Here is a 16,198-nt window from a genome sequence, read left to right on the forward strand (position 1 = left end):
GCTGTTATAGCCATGCCAAACTCAGGCGCTACGGTGCGGACTGTCCAGGCTGAGAAGCCCTGCCTCACCTTATACTTCTCTTGGGGCCTTAGATAACGTCACCAGGTCCATCCACAGCATACAACTAATAACGGTGCGCAGTAAAATGGGTGAATGATGATTGGATGGGTCTTTAAAGGACACTATCGCGAAAAACTGCAAAATTTTAAATATATGTAAACACTTACAAATATGATAAACAAATACAAAGATGGCCTGCTTGAATGAGTTGAAGGTGGAGACAAGCCTAATGGAGGGAGTGAGTTCCATAGAGTAGGGGCTGCTCTGGAGAAGTCTCAAAGCATGGCACGAGAGGAAATTAAGCGGGGTGTGGGCATCCGTAGAGGAGAAGCGGAGAGAGCGGGTTAGGTCGATCTGCATTTGTAAGACTTTCTGCAACTTGGAACTAACCAGGTTCCAATACCGTATTATATAGAGATATTCCCAGACAACATGGACATGCGTAATGACATCTATTACATGAGTCAGCAACAGAGGGGTTTAGGGCCCGTTTCCACTTGTGCGGTGCGAATTTGTCGCGGAAAACAAATTTGCATACGGACGCAAATTTTACTGCAAATTTGCATACGTTTTCGCATATGTTAGTGAGTATGCAAATTTAACCAGGTCAGTGCCTGTGTGCTTTTACATTTATTTTATGCAAAAACATACGTGAATTTGCGGCAAAATTCACATGCGAACACGCATGCAAATTTCCTATTAAATGCATTGTATGCGAATCACACTAGCCTTGCGGTATGCGAATTCTGAGGGCTCTGCCATGCAGATTTTTCCTGCACACAAAACCGCACAGGATTTCGGACAAGTAGAAACAGGCCCATCCACTTGTATTGGGTATGCGACTCTGCATGCAGAAAACGCATACAGATTCACTCCAGTGGAAACGGGCCCTTAATCTTGTGGAACCTGGCTGGCTATAGATATATCTCCTATAAAAGAAATTAAAGTGACACTGAAGTGAAAAAAAAACAAAAAAACGTATGATGTAATGAATGGTATGTGTAGTACGGATAAGGAATAGAACATTAGTAGGTAAAGAAAAGAGTCTCTTATCTTTATTTTCAGTTATATTGTTTTTTTTTTTTTTAAATAACATTGCATCATACTGTCACAATTGCAGGTTCAACCAGTTCAGCCTTCAGTCGTTTTCACTTTATGCATCCGAGCAATGTTCACCTCCCATTCATTAGCCTATAACTTTATCACTACTTATCACAATGAACTGATCTATATCTTGTTTTTTTCCGCCACCAATTAGGCTTTCTTTGGGGGGTACATTTTGCTAAGAGCCACTTTACTGTAAATGCATTTTAACAGTAAGAATAAGAAAAAAAATGAAAAAATTCATTATTTGTCAGTTTTCGGCCATTATAGTTTTAAAATAATACATGCCTCCATAATTAAAACCCACGTATTGTATTTGCCCATTTGTCCCGGTTATTTCACCGTTTAAATTATGTCCCTATCACAATGTATCGCGACAATATTTTATTTGGAAATAAAAGAGCATTTTTTCCGTTTTGCATCCATCACTATTTACAAGCTTATAAAAAAAAAATAGAGAGAAATATTTCATCTTTACATAGATATTTAAAAAGTTTAGACCCTTAGGTAAATATTTATGTGTTTTTTTTAATGTAATTTTGTACATGTTTTTGGTTTTTTTTATTAAACATTTTATGTGGGCATTTTTGGGAGGGTGGGATATAAATAGTGTTTTATTTGGGGAAATATTTGTGTATTGTAATGTTTTTTTTACTTTTACTTGTAGTTTTACTTTTTGGCCACAAGATGGCAATCTTGAGTTTGTTTACATGATGTCACTCTAAGCGTACAATGTACGCTTAGAGGGACATAGCTTCAGAAAAATCGAAGCTTCCGAGAGAAGCTGTCGCTTTTTCAGCGGGGGAGAGGAATCAGTGATCGGGCACCATAGCCCGATACATTGATTCCTGGGCTACCGAATCCGCGTCCGGGAGTGCGCGTGCAGGTTCGGCCGCGGGAGCGCGCGGACGCGCACGTGGCCTCCTGGACATAGGTACTACGTCCTGGAGGCATAAATGGTTAAACCACACTTTGTCTTTTAAGCTATAAAACAAAGCAGAGATAATGACCCTTTGAACTTTCCTGCAGAAAGATCTTATCTCAAGCTGTCTCTCACTGTTTCTTGGCTATTTAAAGAGAATCTGTATTGTTAAAATTGCACAAAAGTAAACATACCAGTGCGTTAGGGGACATCTCCTATTACCCTCTGTCACAATTTTGCCGCTCCCCGCCGCATTAAAAGTAGTCAAAAGCAGTTTTAAATAGTTTGTTTATAAACAAACAAAATGGCCACCAAAACAGGAAGTAGGTTGATGTACAGTATGTCCACACTTAGAAAATACATCCATACACAAGCAGGCTGTATAAAGACTTCCTTTTGAATCTCAAAAGATCATTTGTGTGTTTACCTTCTGTCCCCTGCAGCTCTCATGCACTGAATAGTGACAGGCTGATTGTTTCTTCCTGAAGACAGCTCTGCCCGTGTCTGTAATTCATCAGCATGTGTCAGCCCAGCTCCTTTCACAGCCTAATGCTGGATACACACATTGCATTTCCACGTTCGATGCGGCGTTTGATTCGCGTCAATTCGATTATTTCCGAGCATTTCCGAGCGCATTTCGATTATGTTTAGGTCGAATGCCATGTAAAATATAGCAAATCGACCTAACGATCCATCGAACCGCGAATCGGACATGTTGGAAATAATTGAATCGACGCGAATCGAACGCCGCATCGACGCGGAAACGCAACGTGTGTATCCAGCATAACAGAGGAGGATTTTTATCCAGCTCTCTTCTCTCACTGATATCAGAGAGCAGAGACGCTGCTGGCTTATGTAAATAACACACACACACACACACACGGGAGTGTGCATAGAGGGGCCTAGAAGGGGACGTGCATAACAGATCAGCACGGAAGAGTTGGCAGCCTTCCAGACACAGGGCGACAAGTCCGACAGGGGAAAGATAAGCTGATTTATTACAGAGACGGTGATAGTTGAAAGTGCTGCAGTAAGCCTGAGCACATTAGAATAGGTTTAGGAACTTGTAGGATGGTAGAAAACAGGATGCAATTTTTGTTACAGAGTCTCTTTAAGCGATTCAGAAAACATTTATTTAAGTATTTATATTTATCAACAAGGCTGCGCTGTCAACAATAGTTCACATATACAATGTCCACCAAAGATTATTTGTCCAAAAGAACCTCCACACACTGCAGTGGGATCGCTGTCTCACTTTTCCAGACAAAAGATTATGGCAAGGCTGCTGGACTGCGCTCTTCACTTCCTACAAATAACAAAAGCTTTACATAGCGTAACTCTGTTATACTCAATTCACACATCACCCGTGTCTCAGTGAATAGTGCAGCACACGTGATTACACGCTCTTTCCTTGATTGCGCTCACCAAAACGTAGCCACCTCAAACATCAGGTGGATCTATCGCTTAAATCAGTCTCCCGCAAGGCACTTGCTGCTGTTCTTCACCTTTTCTTTAATGTATAAAATGTCCTCCAATGTAAAACAACATAAAAACACAATAGTGTAATACTGTTAAAAATTAGCAAAGCACCCGGCACAGACTGCGCACTCACATAATTTCCACTTGTATGATTGCACATCACAGATAGCATGACAGGGAAGTCTGCCCAGCGTCAGGTGGGTGAGCGGCGTCCCGGCTCCCCGTCCCTCTCCGCGGCGTTCCTGCTGCTCTCCGTGCGCTTAGTTTTAATGAAAACTAAGCGGGAGATTAAAACTAAGCGCACGGAGAGCAGCAGGAACGCCGCGGAGAGGGACGGGGAGCCGGGACGCCGCCCACCCACCTGACGCTGGGCAGACTTCCCTGTCATGCTATCTGTGATGTGCAATCATACAAGTGGAAATTATGTGAGTGCGCAGTCTGTGCGCGGGCGCTTTGCTAATTTTTAACAGTATTACACTATTGTGTTTTTATGTTGTTTTACATTGGAGGACATTTTATACATTAAAGAAAAGGTGAAGAATAGCAGCAAGTGCCTTGCGGGAGACTGATTTAAGCGATAGATCCACCTGATGTTTGAGGTGGCTACGTTTTGGTGAGCGCAATCAAGGAAAGAGCGTGTGATCACGTGTGCTGCACTATTCACTGAGACACGGGTGGTGTGTGAATGGAGTATAACAGAGTTACGCTATGTAAAGCTATTGTTATTTGTAGGAAGTGGAGAGCGCAGTCCAGCAGCCTTGCCATAAGTTTTTATATACGCTGACATATTATGCATCGCTGTACAGAGTATATATAGTCATGTAACTAACTGTCCCTCAGAGGAGCTCACAATCTAATCCTGACCATTGTCACATGTCTATGTACAGGGGTGTTTCTAGCCACTTTGTCACTCCAGGCAAGAAAATCTGTGCCCCCCCCCACACACACACACAGCGCCAACTCTTATTCCACCCCCACCCCTGTGCTTGTGATCACGCAAGCTACTTTTTTCCACTGTCCGCGTTCCGCCATCGGGAATGTAACACGATCCGACGATCATGACAAGAATTGCGATGGCCGGCGATCGTATTTCTGCAAAAACCAAACCACGATCGAAGCGGCATAGTGGAAAAAAAAGCACCACAATTTACATGCGGTGCTCTAGCGTCTAGAAAAACGGCTGCGATTCTCTTTTTGAATTGGATCACAGCCAGTGGAAAAGGGCCCTAACAACTCTGCTCACAGTGCCCAGCACAGCTTGCCCAATGCCCACCTACACCTAGTGACAGTCTGTCCAACTCACAACTAGAGATGACCTGAACCGTTCGCCGGGCGAATCTCTCTGGGCCCTGTACTACTTCTGGGTCGCTATGACCTGGAGTAGTACGCCTGCGTGGCCCGGTGGTGCGCATCCTAGTATCGCGCTCCTGTTGCCGGGCACTCTCTGCGCATGAGCGTGACGTCACGCACATGCGCAGAGAGTGCCCGGCAACAGGAGCGCGATACTAGGTTGCGCACCGCCGTGCCACGCAGGCGTACTACTCCAGGTCAGGAGTGAATACCTGGCCTAAATGAATACCTGAGCCTAAAGTGTTTCTTATAATGTCCATTTCTCCTAGGGTGAAACTGTCTGCACAGATTGTATGAAACAGGACTTTATCAGGAGGGGTATCGTTTCTTGTTAAGAAAGATGTATAACTATGACTATGATGAATTCATGTTGAAAATGTATACAAATGTATGGATATGTATTAAGACAGTATCTGGGTGATCTTTTCCTCAGTTAACTGGGGTAGACACTGCTAGTGTAGTTCCCCAGATGGAAATTGTACTGTTTGTTGGTGATGTCAATTGGTCATGTGACTATGTTCGTCTCATGACTTTTTGTGGGTGGGTATTTAAGGGTCACAGGTGTTGGGTGTGTGTGGCACACCTGAGGAAGGGCTCCGCCCGAAACATGTCGTGTGTGCCTCTACATGATTTAATACAGTTTTTCTACTGAAGCCATTTGTGTGCCGTCTCCATTTTGTATATTGAGTACTACTCCAGGTCATAGCGACACGGTAGTACAGGGCCTAGATGTTCGCCAGCATCTCTGCTCACAAACCCCCCCCCCCCCCACTGAAATCTCAGGGCCAGCCAGGGGAGAGTGGGGCATATAATATGAAGAGGGGGCTCGCCACTCACTATGAGGGTCTCCCCTCTGCAGACTGTGTGCACACTGTGCAGCATGTGTGTCCCCCTCCCTCCGAGTCCTGCCCAGACCCACACACAGCAGCAGGCATGATGCTATATTATTTAATCCATCCCAGAGAGGAGCCACTGCCTGTAAAGTGATATATGGGCGAGCGTGGGGGGCAGAGGGGGATGGGAATAAGGGCCAGCCAGGGGGGCATATAAAAAAATGATCAAGAGCTGCGAGCGGCAGAGGGCACTCACTGTGAGCCGGTGTTGCCAAGTCAGCCGGCGATAGCCCTGGTGCGTCAAAGTGCCTTCAACCACGTGTGACAGGCGGGGGGCGGAGTTAGGGGCAGCGCCAATGTGGTAAACAAACCTGCGTGCGGCGATCGCACGCTCAGCACAGAGAAGGAGAGGGGGCGGGGAGAGGGGGCGGACCAGTAGGCGGCAGCACGCAGCGCACATATAAACTAACGTGTGTGCTGCTCGGAGGCTCTGAACGGAGGAGAGGAAGGGGGCGGACCAGTAGTGATATATGGGCGAGCGTGGGGGGCAGGGGGGGATGGGAATCAGGGCCAGCCAGGGGGGCATATAAAAAAATGATCAAGAGCTGCGAGCAGCAGAGGCAGAGGGCACTCACTGTGAGCCGGTGTCGCCAAGTCAGCCGGCGATAGCCCTGGTGCGTCAAAGTGCCTTCAACCACGTGTGACAGGCGGGGGGCGGAGTTAGGGGCGGCGCCGACGTGGTAAACAAACCTGCGTGCGGCGATCACACGCTCAGCACAGAGAAGGAGAGGGGGCGGGGAGAGGGGGCGGACCAGTAGGCGGCAGCACGCAGCGCACATATAAACTAACGTGCGTGCTGCTCGGAGGCTCTGAACGGAGGAGAGGAAGGGGGCGGACCAGTAGTGATATATGGGCGAGCGTGGGGGGCAGGGGGGGATGGGAATCAGGGCCAGCCAGGGGGGCATATAAAAAAATGATCAAGAGCTGCGAGCAGCAGAGGCAGAGGGCACTCACTGTGAGCCGGTGTTGCCAAGTCAGCAGGCGATAGCCCTGGTGCGTCAAAGTGCCTTCAACCACGTGTGACAGGCGGGGGGTGGAGTTAGGGGCGGCGCCGACGTGGTAAACAAACCTGCGTGCGGCGATCGCACGCTCAGCACAGAGAAGGAGAGGGGGCGGGGAGAGGGGGCGGACCAGTAGGCAGCAGCACGCAGCGCACATATAAACTAACGTGCGTGCTGCTCGGAGGCTCTGAATGGAGGAGAGGAAGGGGGCGGACCAGTAGGCAGCGCCGGGCACCGGCTGAGCTGCCTGTCACAGCCGGCGCCAACCTGGCTCAGGCTGGCTGAAAGAAAAAAAAAATAAATAAACACACGCACAGAGCGCCCACTGCCACCAATGGCAAAAATTTAGAGTTGCCTAATGACACAGACACCCCTGTGTATGTATGTATTGTGTAGTGTATGTATCATAGTCTAGGATCAATTTAAAGGGAACCTGAAGTGAGTAAAATTATGTAAAATAATCACATGACGTAGCTGCAAATGAATATTACATACTAACCTCACCGTCAGTTCCTCTCAGAAGCTCACCATTTTCTTCTGACAATGATCCCTTCCAGTTCTGACAATATTTTGTCAGAACTGAAATATACCAGTTGCTGTCAGTTATATATCAGCTGCTGTCAGTTATAATTAAACGTGCAAGGTAATGTCCATGTTTCCCTATGGCTCAAGTGGGCGATGTTAGTTTAACAGTGTGCTGACCAGGAAGCTGTTATGGGGTAATAGCCATTTTCAAAATGGAGGACGGAGAATTCCATCGATCACAGTGGATAAATGGGACGCAGGAGAGGAGAGAGAGATTGAGGAGTAATCTAAACAGGAGGTAAGTATGACCTGTGTAGGGTTATTTTGACTTTTAATTTTCAGTTCAGGTTCTCTTTAAGGGGAAGCCTATTAACGTATCTGTATGTTTTGAGGATGTAGGAGGAAACGGTGGTGACTGGAGGAAACCCACACAGACAAGATAAGAGAAGAGAATAGAGTGGGAAATTGACGGGAGAATCAAATCGAAAATGGATCGGACGGAAAATCAACCGAAAAAATGCATAGTGACTCTTTTCTATGCTAATAATGTTCTATTCCCGAGCTGTACTACACACATACAATTCATTATATCAAGTTATCATTATCTCCTAATTTTTACTTCAGGTTTGTTTTAAAAGCTAAAGCTAAAGTTTATCTTTTGCTGCCAAGCACGTTTTGATTTGGAAATAATCGGTGCGAGCTGTCGATCTGCCGAGAAGCAGTGCTGCTCGGATAATTTCCGGAATAGCCATGATTCACAAACATCTTTTCGCTATTCGACTTCCGAATCTGTGATCAATTGTGGATCACGGAAATCGGCCACGGAAATTCCGTGATTGCAAATATTCGGAATGCGGTTATTGCCGTGATCGTGGTGGATATCTGAGATTAGGTCGTGATTGGGCGGAAATGGGCAGAATTGACATCCCTGGGCCAATCAGAGGCCCCCAGCCAGGCCCTAGCAACCAATCATAGGAGGGGGGGGGCTCTGCCCTCCCCTCCAGTATATAGAGTGGGGGCCATTTCCAGAGCTCTGTCCTTGCTAGACTCTGTGGCACTGAGAGGATCATCTCCAGACCATATTGTACACCAGCAAGAGCTTTTTCAGTCCTTACATTGCCCTTATACTGTATCTGATACTTGTATGCAGCTAGCTAGCCAGTGAGTGATTACTGAAGTCCTTACATTGCCCTTATACTGTATCTGATACTTGTATTCAGCTAGCTAGCCAGGGAGTGATTACTGAAGTCCTTACATTGCCCTTATGGCCCGTACTCACGGGCTGCAAAACTCGCCTGTCGCCAGCACACGTGAGCGTGTGGGCGACAGGCCGGCGACAGCTTCTCGCCAGGTCCCTCCGCGTACACATGCGGAAGAGGGACCAGCGGCAAGGCGGAAGCTGTCGCTGACGTTCCTCCTCCCCCCGCCGGAAGCTCACCGGAAGGTCTGTGAACCTCAATGGAGGTTGCTGTCGCTAGTCCGCGTACTCACGCGGACTAGCGACAGTTGCGGCGGGGGGGCAGCGGCGACTGTCGCCATGCGATTGAAAGTTTCAATCGCATGGCGACATAGCGACGGGCGACAGTTCGGGGGCGCGCGCGCGTGCGACGGCCCATACTCACGGGCGACCTGTCGCCGCAACACGCGCGCGCCGCGTGTTGAGGCGACAAAAGTCCCTCGTGAGTATGGGCCATTATACTGTATCTGATACTTGTATTCAGCTAGCTAGCCAGGGAGTGATTACTGAAGTCCTTACATTGCCCTTATACTGTATCTGATACTTGTATTCAGCTAGCTAGCCAGCAGCTAGCTAGCCAGGGAGTGATTACTGAAGTCCTTACATTGCCCTTATACTGTATCTGATACTTGTATTCAGCTAGCTAGCTAGCCAGTGAGTGATTACTGAAGTCCTTACATTGCCCTTATACTGTATCTGATACTTGTATGCAGCTAGCTAGCCAGTAAGTGATTACTGAAGTCCTTACATTGCCCTTATACTGTATCTGATACTTGTATTCAGCTAGCTAGCCAGGGAGTGATTACTGAAGTCCTTACATTGCCCTTATACTGTATCTGATACTTGTATGCAGCTAGCTAGCCAGTGAGTGATTAGTGAAGTCCTTACATTGCCCTTATACTGTATCTGATACTTGTATGCAGCTAGCTAGCCAGTGAGTGATTACTGAAGTCCTTACATTGCCCTTATACTGTATCTGATACTTGTATTCAGCGAGCTACCCTGTGAGTGATTACTGAAGTCCTTACATTGCCCTTATACTGTATCTGATACTTGTATTCAGCTAGCTAGCCTGTGAGTGATTACTGAAGTCCTTACATTGCCCTTATACTGTGTCTGATACTTGTATGCAGCTAGCTAGCCAGTGAGTGATTACTGAAGTCCTTACATTGCCCTTATACTGTATCTGATACTTGTATTCAGCTAGCTAGCCAGTGAGTGATTACTGAAGTCCTTACATTGCCCTTATACTGTATCTGATACTTGTATTCAGCTAGCTAGCCAGGGAGTGATTACTGAAGTCCTTACATTGCCCTTATACTGTATCTGATACTTGTATGCAGCTAGCTAGCCAGTAAGTGATTACTGAAGTCCTTACATTGCCCTTATACTGTATCTGATACTTGTATTCAGCTAGCTAGCCAGGGAGTTATTACTGAAGTCCTTACATTGCCCTTATACTGTATCTGATACTTGTATGCAGCTAGCTAGCCAGTGAGTGATTAGTGAAGTCCTTACATTGCCCTTATACTGTATCTGATACTTGTATGCCGCTAGCTAGCCAGTGAGTGATTACTGAAGTCCTTACATTGCCCTTATACTGTATCTGATACTTGTATTCAGCGAGCTACCCTGTGAGTGATTACTGAAGTCCTTACATTGCCCTTATACTGTATCTGATACTTGTATTCAGCTAGCTAGCCTGTGAGTGATTACTGAAGTCCTTACATTGCCCTTATACTGTGTCTGATACTTGTATGCAGCTAGCTAGCCAGTGAGTGATTACTGAAGTCCTTACATTGCCCTTATACTGTATCTGATACTTGTATTCAGCTAGCTAGCCAGTGAGTGATTACTGAAGTCCTTACATTGCCCTTATATTGTATCTGATACTTGTATTCAGCGAGCTACCCTGTGAGTGATTACTGAAGTCCTTACATTGCCCTTATACTGTATCTGATACTTGTATTCAGCTAGCTAGCCAGTGAGTGATTACTGAAGTCCTTACATTGCCCTTATACTGTATCTGATACTTGTATTCAGCTAGCTAGCCAGTGAGTGATTACTGAAGTCCTTACATTGCCCTTATACTATATCTGATACTTGTATTCAGCTAGCTAGCCAGTGAGTGATTAGTTAGTTGTAGTAGTAACAGTAGGGTATTGTACAGTGTTAGCCATCAGTAAAAGCAATAAGTTATAAATCAGGATACCATTTATTGGCTAACTAAAAATGAATAAGAATAAACAAGCTTTCGGCCCTGCAGCCTTCGTCGGGCTTACATCCTGTTAGTTTGCAGGCTGGTGGTACAGACAGCTTTATACATGCAACATCAAAAGGCAAGACAGATTTTTTTCAAGCACAAATACATGTCATTAAGATGCCTTAATTCAAACAGACCATCTCAATGGAGTTAGTGGTTGTGAGCTGAGATAAGGATCTTTTTTACTCCATGCTCACAGACCTGGGATTAGGATTGACCCAGAGGTATCGTAAATTCTGAGTTCACAAGTTCAGCTATATATTGTTAGTTGTAGTCAGTGTAGTTGTCAGTGAGAGAGTGTCATCACCCCATACCATCCATTACATCCTCCACACTCCTATGGACTGTTTACCTATATCCTTCCCTTATTCCCCAAATCCCCCCCTCCCCATGTTAATGTTTTGTTTTGCTTTGGCAATGCTAAATGTATTTGGTCCTCCCAATAAAGCTAATTTGGATTTGGTGTAGTGATTGCTGTGCTTACTGCAGGCAGGTTCAACTTCACACTGATTCTATTGCTCTATTACTGTATACTTGTTAGCTAGCCAGCCAGAGATCAACTTCAGTTAGTTGCAGTCACCCACACAGTTGTTCAGTCACTCAGTTTAGTCATTGACCTTGTACTTTGCTACTAGCGTGCAGCTGGTCAGTTTGCTGTGCGCATAGTGCAGGCACACCACGGCACTGTCCACTGATTTTCATGTTTTATTTTACTGTATTCAGTATTTTTTTTTCTTTTCCACCCTGAAATGTTGTGCATAGTATACAACATATCTGGCAGGGGTTGTGGGTGTGGAAGGAGAGGGAGTGCCATTGCCTCCACCACTTCTGAGACTGGTCCACGGCCAGGGAGAGGGCGCTCAGCTGTAGGGGGTGCAGCAGAGAGGCGTTCATCAGCAGCACAGCCTGTGCCAAGTCTGCCGACACCAGTGTCACCCATTTTCAGCACCATTTTCAGTGAAGGCAGCTGGAGGAAGCCCCAGGTATGTATAAAACTTTAATTTCATCTGTCTCAGGTTTACTTTGTTACACAGTAGTACTATACTCTACATATGCACTCCCCACAGAGCTGCAGGGAATCCACTGAGAATGCTGTGCACATTGAACACAGAGGTGTTGTTTGTCACCCATAAACCTTGTTCAGATTGTGCATGAAGAATGTGTAATAGAGGAAGAATCTCCTCATTCCCCTGCAGAGTACCTGCACATCACTCTTACATGTACCCACACTTACATTGCCTAGGGCCTGATAGATGTTCTTTGTTCCGGTTTGTACCTTTTACAAGTACTTTTACCAAGGACTAGTTTTAGTCTAAAGGGAATAAATATAGTAGTCTACATATCCTTCTCACTTCAGCTGTCTTGTAAAATTCCTAAGCGTTGGCAGTTAAGAGACGAATTTCATGTTACATACCTTTAATCAACAAAATTGTAATATGCAAATTAGAGGAGTCAGAGTCGAGGAGTCGGAGTCGGAGTCGGTGGATTTTTGGACCAACTCCACAGCCCTGGATTTAGCTTTAAAATCCATTTTCTCAAACTAAAAGTTCTTTTTGGAATTTTTTTTGTTTAAGTTGTAGCCCCTTATCACCTTTATAATCCATGCAATTTGGGGGATTGTAGCATGTGTGGGGGCCTTGCTATTAGCTAAGGCTTTACCATGATCACGGCCGTGAATTTACATGATTGCCTCATTCACGGTAAAAATCCGGGTCAAATTTGCGAGTTAGTTTCAATATTTTTTTTTTTTCAATCATGGCCGAATAGTCGAATCCGTGATTGGGGGGTATCCGAGCATCACTGGCGAGAAGCTGCACTGTGTGTACCAGCTTACATGCTCTGCCTGCACCATTGCCTTGTGTCCTACCGTGTTTCCCCTAAAGTAAGACATCCCCTGAGAATAAAACCTAGCAGGAATTTCAAGAATGCTTGAAATATAAGCCATCCCCTGAATGTAAGCCCTAGCTAGCAGCAGCCCACATGACACCAGCAAGTCACGCTCAATACAAAGCCTAGATACAGGAGAGCAGCAGTATAATGTGAGTTCTACAGTCCTGTATATGTGTGTCAGGCAATTTGTGTTGTTGTTGGAGACAGCCCTCCTGATCTGTGGTGATAAGCATCAGCCGCTCTACACCTCTTCCCAGGACACACAGCTTATCCTATCATAGCTCTGGGGAGCCTGACAGAGTTCTCTGTCTGCAAGAAATAGACTCTTACCCACATGATCAGCAGAATCAGTTTCTTGTAATTGAGAGCCAATATCTGCAAACCAAAAGCTCTGTGTATGCTGCACATGGCATACAGTATGTACATTTTGTATAGGAAAACTATAAGTGTTTGCCCAAAAATAAGACATCCTCTGAAAATAAGCCCTAGCACATCTTTTAGAGCAAAAATTAATATAAGACTGTCTTATTTTCGGGGAAACACGGTACCGCTGAAAGAGATGGACAACCTGGTCTGTAAATCAGTGTGGTCCTCATGGTTACTTCTATCTCTACAATAATCTGGGACACCGAGCTTGATTTTGTAATACCCGTAATTTCATGAGGCCACCTGTACCTAAATATCCATTGTTGGTGGTGAAATCCTTACCGGGCGGCGGCACCTCTGTTCAGGAGCTCTGCAGTGTGTGGCCAGCCGAACGCATGGTCTAACGTTACCCGTCTGGCACACAGGCACATGGCTTTCATATCAACCCCACACAATCTCCTCTTACAGCTCACAGCCTGCAAGGACAAGAGTTTGAAGTATGATTAGACAGGACTTAGGCAAACATTGAAAAGTCATTACTTTCAAAGGTAATTATACATTACTTTCATGTTTTTTAACTTCATGTAAAATGATAAAGTTGGATCCATTTGTGTTTAATGAGTACAACAGACCTTCAAGGTCTGTTTTGTAAATACAGCCCTATTCTAAACATTTAAGAATTTAAAACTAGCAGCCGGTGGCATGATCACTGGTCCCTCAGTCTGGGGTGGTTTCATAAAGTCCGCCTTTAGACGTTTAAAGAGACACTGAAGCGAAAAAAAAATTATGATATTATGATTTGTATGTGTAGTACAGCTAAGAAATAAAACATTAAGATCAGATACATCAGTCTAATTGTTTCCAGTACAGGAAGAGTTAAGAAACTCCAGTTGTTATCTCTATGCAAAAAAGCCATTAAGCTCTACGACTTTCAAAGTCGTGGAGAGGGCTGTTTTCTGACTTTTATTATCTCAACTGTTCATGAACTATTTACTTTTTCTCTGCCAGAGGAGAGGTCATTAGTTCACAGACTGCTCTGAAAGAATCATTTTGAATGCTGAGTGTTGTGAAATCTGCACATATTATAGAATGATGCAATGTTAGAAAAAACACTATATACCTGAAAATAAAATATGAGAATATTTTCTTTGCTGCTAATCTTCTAGTAATTATTCATAGTACACAACCGATTCATTATATCATATATATTTTTTTCGCTTCAGTGTCTCTTTAACCCTCTTGCCGGGGACTTGGAAGGACATAAAGCTAGGGAGAACGTGGCAACACATCAACATACAGCAGGAGGAATGGCAGCGCTTTCAAAATTCATACCTGAATGATTTTTTGCATAGATGTGCAGAGCTCCAATAACTACTGGACTAAAGTACACACCAACACTCATTGCAGGCACAAAGGGGAGACATAGCTTCAGTGTGGGGTGAACCTGTACCTGAATGATTTATCTGCCATGATGTGCAGAGCTCCAATAACTACTGGACTAAAATACACACCTGGCTTTCACTACAGGCAAAGGGGGGGGGGGGGGGGGGGGTGTTAGCTTCAGTGATAGGCAGGCTCTTGTAGGAAACAAAAAAGGCACAGGGAGACCGGGAGCCCGATCTGGTGTATTATCAATGAGACACCAGAATATTTATATAATAGGAGGAAATATACTCACAATGTTGGGTTGCTAAATAAAGCAACCACTTTACTCGCAAGTGAGGAAGTGCCGTCCTCACTCGGCCTTGCTTCTAATAGTAGGGTTGGTCGCAGCTCCAAGAAAAATATGCCACTGGAAGAGCTTTCTGAGTGTACACTCGCCTATATAGGGGTGGAAGAGACTGGGAGAGGGTAGGAGGCGCCCGTGGATGTATATCTGTAGCTCTTATATCGAGTGTAGTATTCAAAACAAGGTACTTGTTTTCCTACCTTAGAGTGGTGTAACTCACACGTAAAGTAGTGGTTGAAATTTCACAAACTTTATTAGGGCACAAATGACAACGCGTTTCGCGGGCAAGCCGCTTCCGCGGGTCTATAGGTGTGCCTGTGAGGGTCTCAGTCTATAACCTGAGCGCCATATATGACGACGGATATGGCGCTCAGGTTATAGACGGAGACCCCCACAGGCACACCTATAGACCCGCGGAAGCGGCTTGGCCGCGAAACGCGTTGTCATTTGTGCCCTAATAAAGTTTGTGAAATTTCAACCACTACTTTACGTGTGAGTTACACCACTCTAAGGTAGGAAAATAAGTACCTTGTTTTGAATACTACACTCGATATAAGAGCTACAGATATACGTCCACGGGCGCCTCCTACCCTCTCCCAGCTTCAGTGATAATATGTGCACAAATTATAACCCAATAGACTTCCCCACGCCGGTGACGGACCCCTTTGGGGAAGACCTACACTAATCTAGCGATAAAAACACAATATTTCCAGTGCAGCTAGTCAAACAAATGGTATACACATTTCATAAAACAAACATACAGACTGGTGACAGTGCTCATGGATGCACCTGATTGCAAGCCTACAGAGGCAATGCAGAGCCCCTCTGAAACTAAATACACACATCTGTTTTGCATTCAGGGCATGTATTTAGTTCCAGAGGGGCTCTGCATTGCCTCTGTAGGCTTGCAATCAGGTGCATCCATGAGCGCTGTCACCAGTCTGTATGTTTGTTTTATGAAATGTGTAACACATCAACATGGCTGACCTACAAAAGCATTGGAGGGGGAGTGGTTAGGATTAAGCAGTGGTCAAGGGAGGATTCTGGGAGAGAATAGGGTTTTAGGTTTGGATGTAGTAAAATGTTGTCATCATTTACCTATATTTTACTTTATCATAATTTGCACTGCAAAATAGTAAAATATCAGTAAATTTACCAATATTCTACTAGCGGCCATTTCGGTGACTCAAATTTCCAGACACCTTTTTTGCATATACGCCTGAGTCAGTATATACCTGTATTTGCTTGTTAGCAGAATTTTTTGCTCATCTTGGGTGAAACGCCTCCCTCTGCCTGCCCCTCCCCCACCTCGACGTCTGCTTAGGGATGATAGATGATTGCCAAGTGCGACTGGTGGCGTCGTAGCATGGCAGCCTTGG

The 16,198-nt window shown here is 45.2% G+C and overlaps 1 protein-coding gene across 3 annotated transcripts in view; it reads right to left on the minus strand.

Annotated features, from left to right (window-relative positions):
* The window catches only part of COX10 (cytochrome c oxidase assembly factor heme A:farnesyltransferase COX10), a 1,230,266-nt gene that overhangs the window by 833,314 nt on the left and 380,754 nt on the right, over positions 1-16,198 (minus strand). For all 3 annotated transcript variants that reach the window (XM_068263380.1, XM_068263379.1, XM_068263381.1), the window contains one exon: positions 13,433-13,566. The gene's annotated coding sequence lies outside the window, so the exon portion shown is untranslated. The remainder of the gene's footprint in view (positions 1-13,432; positions 13,567-16,198) is intronic.

The sequence above is a fragment of the Hyperolius riggenbachi genome, chromosome 12 (genome assembly GCF_040937935.1).
Source record: "Hyperolius riggenbachi isolate aHypRig1 chromosome 12, aHypRig1.pri, whole genome shotgun sequence".
NCBI classification, from domain to species: Eukaryota; Metazoa; Chordata; class Amphibia; order Anura; family Hyperoliidae; genus Hyperolius; species Hyperolius riggenbachi.